Source organism: Pollicipes pollicipes, unplaced genomic scaffold (assembly GCF_011947565.3).
Source record: "Pollicipes pollicipes isolate AB1234 unplaced genomic scaffold, Ppol_2.1 Scaffold_3216;HRSCAF=3773_pilon_pilon_pilon, whole genome shotgun sequence".
NCBI lineage: Eukaryota > Metazoa > Arthropoda > Thecostraca > Pollicipedomorpha > Pollicipedidae > Pollicipes > Pollicipes pollicipes.
The window spans coordinates 1,134,404-1,144,097 of record NW_023596251.1 but is presented as its reverse complement, the minus strand read 5'-3'; the positions used below and the strand labels follow the sequence as shown (position 1 = coordinate 1,144,097).

General features: G+C 56.8%; 1 long non-coding RNA gene across 2 annotated transcripts; it reads right to left on the bottom strand.

Annotated features, from left to right (window-relative positions):
• Positions 1–3,948: 3,948 nt before the first annotated feature.
• LOC119090963 (uncharacterized) lies at positions 3,949–7,988 on the bottom strand. Of its 2 annotated transcripts, XR_005093340.1 has the most exons (4): positions 7,977–7,988; positions 5,736–5,853; positions 5,046–5,145; positions 3,949–3,962 (listed from the first exon to the last, which is right to left on the bottom strand). It is a non-coding gene; the product is annotated as an uncharacterized LOC119090963 (long non-coding RNA). The 2 variants fall into 2 exon arrangements; XR_005093341.1 differs by lacking the exon at positions 3,949–3,962 and having other exon boundaries at positions 5,045–5,145.
• Positions 7,989–9,694: the final 1,706 nt, after the last annotated feature.

Sequence of the window (9,694 nt, the reverse complement as noted above, 5' to 3'; positions counted from 1 at the left end):
GCCGGCACGCTTCGGGGAGGAGAACAGCCTGTGCTGCGCCTGCCAGCCGTGGCCGACTCTGGCCGGGGAGCTGGCGCCGCGGCCGAGGAGGGAGATCAGCTGTGGCCGACTCTGTCCGGGGAGCTGGCGCCGCGGCTAAGGAGGGAGATCAGCTGCGCCGCGAGTGCTGACTGAGCTAGCCAGACCAGACTGGCGTCAGCGGCCGAGCTACCCGCCGCCACAGACGGAGCAGTCCTGTGTGCTGTCAGCAGAGGAGGACTTCCGGCCTGCGTAGCCCTCTCCAACGGCGAGGAGAGAGCCAGCACAGGTTCGCGACAGTCAGACCACGCTCCGGTGCTCCGTCCACACTGATCTGAAGTCTGGCTTCACCCCAGACACGCTTAACAATGTATCATTATGGGCCGCGTGATGTTTGCTCCCAATGTGATGGCTTGTGACGTGTGGCTACCGAGTCCGGGGCCTGGGAGGCGGGAGCGGCAAGGGAGCCTAGAGTCAGAGTCGGAGTCGGAGTCTAACGCAAACTCCGTGTGGCCTGCCGGCCGGATGGGTGTACCTATACTGGGACTGTTAAAAGTTCTACACTTAAGGCTAAAGCGGAGAATCTGTGTCTGTTCCTTTCTTTTAGCCTGATTGTAGAAAAAACTGATGTGAATAAAGTGACGAAAGCGTTGCAGCTTGTTTTGGAACTGCTATTCAGCGCGTCTCTTGTTTCAGGTTTGATTGTTAGTCTAGGCTTGCGTCTTAACGGATAAGTCACGTACTCGAGCCCAATCAAGACTCACTGCCATGGCCGACCTCGGACGTCACACAGTGGCCCGACCTCTGTCGGACGTCACACAGCGGCCCGACCTCTGTCGGACGTCACACAGTGGCCCGACCTCTGTCGGGCGTCACACAGTGGCCCGGCCTCTGTCGGGCGTCACACGCGACGTGTCACAGTCGACACGTGACCCCGTCAGCGCCGTGACAGTGGCGTCACAGCCGGACAGACCGCGTCCGTCCGGTCCGGCGACCGCTGCAGGGACCGCCGGCGGCGATGGAGGCCGGGACCGAGCGTGGCGACACTCGGTACAGCCAGGCCGGTCGGTGTGGGGACCCAGAAGGGTCGGCAGGGGACGACCTAACGTGGTCTCCATTTACATACTTGATTGCACGGCTGCATGGTTCTCACTAGATTTTTTGCGTTTTCAGACGACGGCTATTTACGCACTCCAAATTTGGTAATTTTTAGCTTCTTCCGACCCCTTGGTATGACATTTGTTCCACTAACGACCTCGAGCCCAATGCAAGTTAAATAGGTCTTCGTATGCTCACATCTGTCCATCTTGCTTTCCCATGTTTCTATGACCAGAAGTTTCGGCATTCTTTCAGGCTGGCCGGTCGCACAGCGTAAAACAAACCACTTCAACATCACAGTGTCTATTTACACCAATCATGCTCATTCCTGCACCCGTTCATAATAGCGACCATCTCACGGATATAGTTACCCCATCTGTCGGCGCGCATACGAACCAAACACGCACGCTGCTTACTAAGCACGCTCACACGGGGACTAGTCGGTGGTTACAGCTAACTGTCGCGTTGCAGTCGCCATGGAAGGCCGCACGCGAGCCCGAGACGCTCTGGCGGCTTGTCACGGGCGCAGGACGCAGGGCGCAGGGCGCAGGACGCAGGGCGCAGGGCGCAAGACGCAGGGCGGGACGGCGCTCGCGCGCTGGTCAGACCGATTACTCCGCAGCAATGGCATCATTCAAGTGCTGATGACGTCATCTCGCGCCGTGCCCTGGCTACTGCGGTGACCACACTGGGGGTCATGATGTTGCCATCGCATGGCAAGGGGGGGGGGTCGTTCCCAGCTCATGAACGGCTCCTCCACGTTCTGCAATTTGACTATGCTCCTCTGTCGGCTCGAAGCCGCGCGAACGCTTACGTCGTTTCGTCATTTCGCTTTACGCACCATAGTCATGGAGCCGGAGGGTTTCCGTGAATGGTGCGCTAACGCGGTAAGATGACAATGAAAGCAAAGGGATCGCTAGTACCGGGTTTTGCGCATCTGTGCGCATTGACAACGTCATTTCTCCCCGTCCCTTGAGAGATCTGCTTTCCCAACATACATCCCCGGAATGGTGGGGAGTTTTGCAATAGGGTTTGACTACTGGGTCTGTGGCATACTGCGGTTCCGACAGGCCAGTTTCAATGGACTTAGTTACGTTTGTAACGTCGGTGACAAAAAGTGATCTAGCCAGAATACACCGCCGTCAGTCCGGTTCTGGCCGGCCGGTTTATTCGGGAACATTCCTCAATGGCCCGCCCAAGTCGTCAACGGCGGCATCGTGCTTCCAGGAGTCCTCACCGAGCGTCACACGACGCTACCCGCACTGGCCCGGCCCATGCCGACCGCAGGCCGTGAGCTAGCTCACCTCTCGCCTCCTCTCACACACACGCAGCTCTCGGTTCCCGCGCCCAGCGCTGGCGAGAGTGCCGCCGGCGTCGCGCTCTCAGAGCGGCGTGTCGGTGATCTCGCCGGGCTGCGCCAGCGCCGCCTCCCGGTCGCTGAGCGCCTTGAGCAGCTTGCGGCGCGGCCCGAGCGGCAGGCCCAGCTCGGCCAGGTCGGCCTCGGAGAGCAGCGCCAGTGCCGCCAGGTCGATCTGCTCGCGCGTGAACGTCGGGATGAACTCGGCCAGGCCGGCCGACGTCAGCACCAGGTGCAGCGCCGACGTCTCCGGGTTCATCTCCTCCACCTCGTCATCTGCCGGCCAGCAGGGCCCAGCACGTACAGAGGAGCCGAGGCTGAGCTCAGCACGTACAGAGGAGCCGAGGCTGAGCTTAGCACGTACAGTGGCACCGGGGGTGGCCTCAGCAGGTACAGAGGCACCGGAGGAGGGGGCCTCAGCAGACACAGAGACACCGGGGGGCGGGCTTCAGCATGCAGTGAGGTATGGCGGAAATGTGTTTAGCTGCAGTGACGTAGGCCATAACTACTTGATAAAACAAATGAGTAGGAAACGTTGGACCTTCTCGATGTCTGTTGGCAGGGAAGCTGGCTGACTTCCTGACTTTGTTTTCCATCGGCGCGGCACAATGCAGCCGTCACGACGCCAGCTAGTGTGCCAGCTCTTCCTTTTAGTCCTTGCCGAACTAGTCAGAGGGCAGAGACTGAAGGCTAAGTAGTAAGGAAAGCAGGGAGAGGTGATATCCATAGGTTACAATATGAGCTCTACCGGGGGACAATTTGCTAGAGGGACGGTCACAGCGTTGATGTTCATAAGGTGTATGCCACTTTCCCAACGTCGTGAACACGAGATCTGCACGACTTTGTCCTCGAAAGGGCATTGTCCAACTCTGTACTGGCGCGATTTCAAGGCTTTGGGGCTGTATTTTGTTACCTGTGAGTTCTATTGCCCTCCTCTACCGTCTCGAACTATCTTGTTTGCTATAAATGGTTGCCATAATTACCACCGGCACTACTGGCACTGGTCACTCGCGCACCACTGACCGCCGCTGGCGCAATCAGTGACAGCGGCAGACAGTGGCGCCGCCTGATGGTGTTGGTTTTAGCGCCTCCCATGTGCGTTCATTGGATGCACCTGCCATGAAAATAGTTGTTCTCTGACAGCATTAACGCCAGCGACGCACACGAAAAGCTTACCGCTTGGAAGGTCCTCTTCGTCCCAGGGGTTCTGCTTTCCGGTGAGGGCTGCCGGTCGGAGCCGATGCTGTCCTCCTGACCTGACTTGACCTCCACGGTCCTCGGGTAGCTGACTCAGCGCCGAGTTATGTTTTCCTGACAGAGTTCGACGCCTTAGTCAGTGTAAGTTTATGTTTGTCCTGACAGAGTTCGGTGCCGTCGTCAGTGCAAGTTTATGTTTCTTCCTGACAGAGTTCGGTGCCCTAGTCAGTGTAAGTTTATGTCTTGTCCTGACAGAGTTCGGTGCCGTTGTCATTGCAAGTTTATGTTTCTCCTGACAGAGTTCGGTGCCCTAGTCGGTGTAAGTTTATGTTTGTCCTGACAGAGTTCGGTGCCCTAGTCAGTGTAAGTTTAGGGGTTTGTCCTGACAAGAGGTCGGGCCGTCGCTCAGGGCAAGTTATGTTTCTGTCACTGACAGAGTTCGGTACCGTCGTCAGTGTAAGTTTGGGTGTTTTTGTCCTGAGAGAACTACGTGCCGTGGTCGTTAAAAGGTTGCATTTGTCTGACAGAAATTCAAGTGCAGTAGTCAGTGCAAGTGGGCTGAGTGGATGAGTGACACGAGCAGGCATGACATCTAACAATGGAAAACTGACAAAGAAAGATACCCGATTGTTACGAAATACGTGGAGGTTGATGCCAACTCGACGAGCAGCTTTTAACCAGCGTCAATGCCTGGCTTACCTCGCAGCGTATAAACCTCACTGCCTGGCGTGCCTCGCAGCGTACAAAATACATCGCGGCAAAATAAGGATGGATTTCAGTAAACGCAAACAGCTGACTTTGTTTGCTGCTATTCGTAATGGCCTCCTCAGAGCACGGTGAAGTGGGTGTTCACCGCCGGTGTCATTACAGCCACGGCCAGCGACAGCCAGGGAAGCGCATGGAGTTCACGATGACAGCAGCGTCAGACGACCCTGCGCTGACGACCCCTGAACCGTCAGACGACCCAGCAGCGTCAGACGACCCTGCGCTCGGATTGGCTGCAGTTTTTTGTCAAAGTAAATTGGTGCTGATATCAAGGCGGAATTAAGGCGTGAGCCAGTGGTCGACACGTGTTGAGAGAATGTCAGAGCGGCGGCCGCTTCTCCAGACAGGGTGGGTGACGTCCCTGATGTGGAGACGGACGGCGCGGAGGCCGCTTCTCCAGACGGGGGTGGAGTGACACTCCTGATGTGGAGACGGACGGCGCGGAGGCCGCTTCTCCAGACAGGGGTGGGGTGACACCCCTGATGTGGAGACGGACGGCGCGGAGGCCGCTTCTCCAGACCGGGTGGAGCGGCAGCCAGGTTCAGCGGCCAGCATCGATATGGCGAGAGGCAGGGCCGTCTCCGTCCCCGTCGGACGGTTCGCCACTGACCTGAAGGCGACGTTGCCGAAGCCGGGTCGGTCGAACAGCGACTGCTCGGCAGCCGCCCCCGACTGGTTGAAATCCAGGTCCGTCAGCTTACCCCGCTTGCCTGGCGGGTGACCGGGCACAGGTGTTGGCTTGCAGACGTGGCCCGGCACGAACACCAGCGCGCCGATGCATACCCCACTCATATAACGTATGAATGTTTAACGTGTGGATCATGCACGCCGACGTTTTCTGCCAAGCGTCAGTGTGTATTAATGACGGCGACTGCCTTACGGTAACCCGTCCGTCGATCCCTGGGTGCCACAATCCGAACCAGAGATCCATGCTCTGACAGGCGGTGTGGTGCGACGGATGATGCCCCAGTCCGACCAGGGCGCCAACGCACATCAAGGGGCACCAAAGCCTAACGAGGGGCGGGGCACAGTCTGCCAGGTCTCAGCACAGCCGGACACAGAACACCACAGTCACCAGGGGGCGCCACGCAGCATACGACAGAGCGCCAACGGTCGCCGGGGTGCGCCACACAGCGTGCGGCAGGGTCCTAACGGTCGGCAGAGTGACGCGCTGTGACGAGGCAGGCGTGACTCTCACCTGGGCCACTCTCACCTGGGCCACTCTCACCTGGGCCACTCTCACCTGGGCCACTCTCACCTGGGCCACTCTCACCTGGGCCACTCTCACAGGGCCACTCACCTGGGCCGTCGGCGCCCGAGCCCTCCTCCTCGTACTTCTGCACGTACATGATCTGATCGTCCCGCTTCAGGCCGGACAGACTGCGCACCGACTTGGTGCCGTTGGCGCTGTCGGACACCTGCGAACGGCACCGAGGTCACTGACCCCTGGCCGGGACGCCTCAGAGCTTGCATGCGCTCGCCCCGCGCTCGCCGGCCCATAGAGCGACTGACACGGTGTGGGGTCAGTCGGTTTCGGCCCCGAGATTTCCGAGACGGTCCTAACCCGAATGGCGGGCCCCTCCTGTGATCCAATCGAGGGGGCTCGTTGCCCGTGCACACGGCGCAGAAGCGTTGGCGAACATCCCCCCTCCCCCGCGACCTTCGAATATTCTGACGCCCAACATCAACATGCAAGTGCTTCCCTGCCCTGGCTTATCGGTGTAATTTCTGGCCGCAAACTGTGACGCCAAAGCTGACAACATCACCGATATTGACGTTTGGACAAAATCGATGACTTTCAACTTGCGAAATTTGGGGGTTTACGGAAAGCCTCTGCCGGAATTCAGACGACATGGCTGTGAGTGACTGGGTGAATGGGTAAGCAACAGACGAGCGTGGCTGTACAAATAATGAGAAAGTAAGGAGAGTGCAAATATATCTAAGGTAAAGGTGCTGATAGGACCTCAGGGTCGTGAACTACCTTATTGCTATAGGCGATGTAATTATATATACTATAGGTGCATGCTCTTGCTAAATGGGAATAGTCCATTCAAACAGCTGACTCATTTGTGCCAAAACAGGAAGAAGATGGGGTCTACAAAGCACTACTCAATCGCAAAGCGTGACCGACAGTGAAAATATTTCTTTACATTCATCTGTGAATGACAGTGCCGTATTACAATGGCCTTGTGTAGTGTTGTAACGCAAGTACCACTAGGTGATGCTGGCCGGTATCATCGTCCATACCAATACAAAAACTTCGCAAGAATATGGTAGCGTTAAGAGCAAACTCCCATTAGGGAAAGGGATCACATCGATTACGAGCAGATGTCGGATTCCACGCCTTTAACTAAAGAATGCTGTTTCTGTGGACTTGTCTCTTTAATTGCGCAGGACAATCCCGGCACCTTGCGCCCGCCGTGTTTAGGTAACTTGATGTTCTTCGACATTCAGGGCGCCTTTAACACCACCTGTGACCTCACGGCAGCCTGCCCAAGATAAATAAGTGTAGCATCACAGCAGCATGAGGAGCATTGCCCTGAAGCGCTCTTGAGGTCCAAGTGAGAGGGCGTGAGCTCAGGACTGAACCCACGGGGTAACGGAGTTTCGGAGGACACTTACCCAGGTGGGCGGTCCTCATTTGTAAACGGCCGCCGCCTACACCATTGCATTGCATTGAATGCAGCCTCAGTGGTGCATTAAACCTAGGCCATCCTAGGAATTTTGATCTTACCAACCCTTCGACATTTTAAATTTTGAACTTATCTTCAGCCCTTGAACCTTTAAAACAGTATGCGTAGGCATGTAACTGGAGACAAATTAACGTCAGGTACTAAAGTTTGCTCTAAGGTCGCCGTAAGCTGTCCTCTTCGATTAAAACAAACTCGATTTTGTATTTACCCCGTCTCGTTGCTTTGGAGGCTATCGGGACGCCTTATGAAAAGTTCACAGACAAGTACAGACTTGGAAATAAAGAGAAGGTAGTCGCCACGCTTCACTGCCCGCACTCCCTCCTCAGCGTGCCTCCCTCGCCGAGCCTCCCACCTGCCTCACCGTGATGTTCTGCTCCCCACCCTTCACTCCCGCTCTCCCTCCTCAGCACGCCTCCCTCGCCAGCCTCCCGCCTGCCCCACCGTGATGTTCTGCTCCCCACCCTTCACTGCTGCCCTCTCCCCTCCTCAGCGTGCCTCCCTCGCCGAACCTCCCGCCCGGCTCACCGTGAAGTTCTGCTCCCCCACACCCTGCCGCTCTCCCTCCCCAGCGTGCCTCCCTCGCCGAACCTCCCGCCCGGCTCACCGTGAAGTTCTGCTCCCCACCCTTCACTTCCGCTCTCCCTCCTCAGCGTGCCTCCCTCGCCGAGCCTCCCGCCTGCCCCACGTGAAGTTCTGCTCCCCACCCTTCACTGCCGCTCTCCCTCCTCAGCGTGCCTCCCTCGCCGAACCTCCCACCTGCCTCAACGTGATGTTCTGCTCCCCACCCTTCACTGCCGCTCTCCCTCCTCAGCACGCCTCCCTCGCTCGCAGCCTCCCGCCTGCCCCACCGTGAAGTTCTGCTCCCCACCCTTCACTGCCGCTCTCCCTCCCCAGCGTGCCTCCCTCGCCGAGCCTCCCGCCTGGCTCACCCGTGAAGTTCTGCTCCCCACCCTTCACTGCCGCTCTCCCTCCTCAGCGTGCCTCCCTCGCCGAACCTCCCGCCCGCTCACCGTGAGTTCTGTTCCTCGAACTTGTTGTTGCGCCGCTGCTGCAGACGACGGTTCACAACCGCCCGCAGCATGCGGTTCCGGTTGGCGGCCGCCCCGGCGTTCGTCAGCTCGGAGAACCTGGGCGTCTGGCCGCTCACCTGCCGCACCGCGCCGGGGACGTGAGGTTTTCTCACTTTTGGAGCTCGCATTCATTTCTGGTACGGAACTGACCAGACCCACCGCATGGCTTGTTTGCCCGGGTTCCAAATGGTTCGCACGGTCGGTTTGGCTCAGGCTGCATGGGAGGTACCTAACAGAGCTTGTTGCCAGTACCGGAACGTCGCTGAACTAATGCGATTCCAATTACGACGACAACTTAACTTCTATATGATCCTCTGTATATACCGCCCGACACTACGACGGAGCATGCGTAGGTTACGTGCAGGTTTATACGTGCCTGTTCCCTACATGTGCTCATCTACGGACTATGGAGTCACCCCGCAGGCGCGTCACCAGTCCCATAAAAACATCTCGATTGATGCAAAAAGGTCTGTAAATACTTTCAGTGTTGACCGGCTGGCGAGCCTAACACATCTCAATAATATACCGAATGTAGGTCAGGCAGCTGAGCTATGACATAATCGTCGGGTTTGCACTGCGACTTGCGCCTCGCCGTGTAGCCAATTACAGTTACCGTTATTGTTTGGCTTGTTCTTCTCGACAACTTACAGGACGGTTTAGTTGATTGCCAGCTGGGATCCGTTTTACTGCATGGGTATTTACTCTCGACAAGAGCCCTATGTGATGCATTTCATACGCATAAAACAAAAGAGCTATGTATTTTGTATCAAGAGGTCGGCATAAGGGCAAATTTATCAGCAAATAGTTTGCATAGCTTATGCGAAGCGGATGCAAAAGTCATACCTAATGACCAAAGCCCAACTTTGCCGTGACCGGACAATGAGCCTCCATTACCTATGGGGCGCGGCTCTGAAGCGCAAGACACGCTCTTACGTTAGATGCAGAAGAAAACGCTGTGCAAACCATCTAGTTATGTAAATATTATTTTTAGTTATTTATTTCATTCATGATATCTATGCTTTATTTAGATTCCCCTGGGGTATTTTGCACGGGCTTGGTCGTATCAGTCGCGTGACGAGTGCCGTGCTGACTGCCCCTCAGTGAGAGTGGCCTGGGCTATCGGCTAACGATCGGATTTCACTGATCCCATGATTAGATCATGAGATACCATGGAGAAAATTGCAGTCCCACAGGCGGTCGCGTAGACGAGAACTATCGGTTGGCATCGAGCTACCGCTGTCTGTGTGCTGCTGCCACAGGCGCTGAAGCGATTCATCATGAGGAACCCTCAACCTGACAGCAAGATCGCAGCAGGCCTTCTCCTGGCCACGGCCAAGCCTCCTAACTGCATGGATTCAGCAGACACATCGCCGAAACAATGGGGGCCGAGTATAGCTCGGTAGGTGAAAATGGGTGGGAGAACTCGTCAACACTCTAGCTAACCTTCCCCCTCAAAACCCCGTTATCATGCGCCGATCCGTGGCACGATAAGCGGC